Source organism: Hemibagrus wyckioides, linkage group LG06 (genome assembly GCF_019097595.1).
Source record: "Hemibagrus wyckioides isolate EC202008001 linkage group LG06, SWU_Hwy_1.0, whole genome shotgun sequence".
NCBI classification, from domain to species: domain Eukaryota; kingdom Metazoa; phylum Chordata; class Actinopteri; order Siluriformes; family Bagridae; genus Hemibagrus; species Hemibagrus wyckioides.
This window is the reverse complement of record NC_080715.1, coordinates 43,952,523-43,953,628: the sequence shown is the minus strand read 5'-3', so window position 1 is coordinate 43,953,628 and position 1,106 is coordinate 43,952,523.

Here is a 1,106-nt window from a genome sequence, read left to right as displayed (position 1 = left end):
TGAAAATCCAAATCATATCATGAGGTGGAAACCTACGTTAAATCGAAATAGAGTTGCTTCACAGCCAGTCTGCCCATGCTACAGATGAGCTCACGTTTTTTCTTCTTGCAGATTTTAAGTTACGTTCTCGCGTTCTAATTTACTTGTCGGTTGTGTCTACAAAGACACTAAGTAGCTCGAGGGAAAAGTGTGTACAAGCAGAAAACCCATAGGAATTAGCTAGCAAGAGCCTGTCCATCACATCAATCACTACAGACACCACGTCCACCTTCAAACCAACTAACCCCACCAATCACACCCCACCCTCTAATGAATGATCATTAAAGACTTATTCTGATTTAATTGCTTTAGGATCGTACACTGTAATAGAGAGATATATATCATCACACTCCGGCTTGTTGTAATCTCCAAAACCACACACACACACACAGATTCGCAGTATTCACTCATGGAGTTGAGTCATTCAGTGAAAGAATGGCTCCAGAGATTAGCGACACAAATATTACACAGTTAGTCGCACACACACAACCACACTGAAATGTCAGGAGACAGAGATTACATCATGCCCAGGGAATGAATGATATCATCCTTCAGAGAATTTGCATGTGATTTAGAAACCACACACTAAACACACACCGCTGCACCACAGACACAAAAAAAAGACTTCAATTTTATCATAAAAAATAAAAATAAATAATCAGATTATACCTACATGTTAAGCACCAGTAGGTTACTTATTCTGTCAATTAGGTTATATATGAAATTAATAGGATCTAATAATTGTTGTAATATTGCTATAATTAAGTAGCCTTTATTTGTCACATATACATTACTGTACCGTGAAATTCTTTCTCCGCATATCCCATCCCTGGGGGTTGGGGTCAGAGTGCAGGGTCAGCCATGATACAGCACCCCTGGAGCAGAGGGAGGTTGGGGGTCTTGCTGAAGGGCCCAACAGTGGCAGCTTGGTGGTGCTGGGGCTTGAACCCCAATCTTCTGGTCAATGACCCATAGCCTTAACCACTTGAGCTACCACTGCCCCAAAATATGAATAATGAGTTTGTTATAACTAATATGGTAATTAGCTGTTTATCTCCTAGCCAACA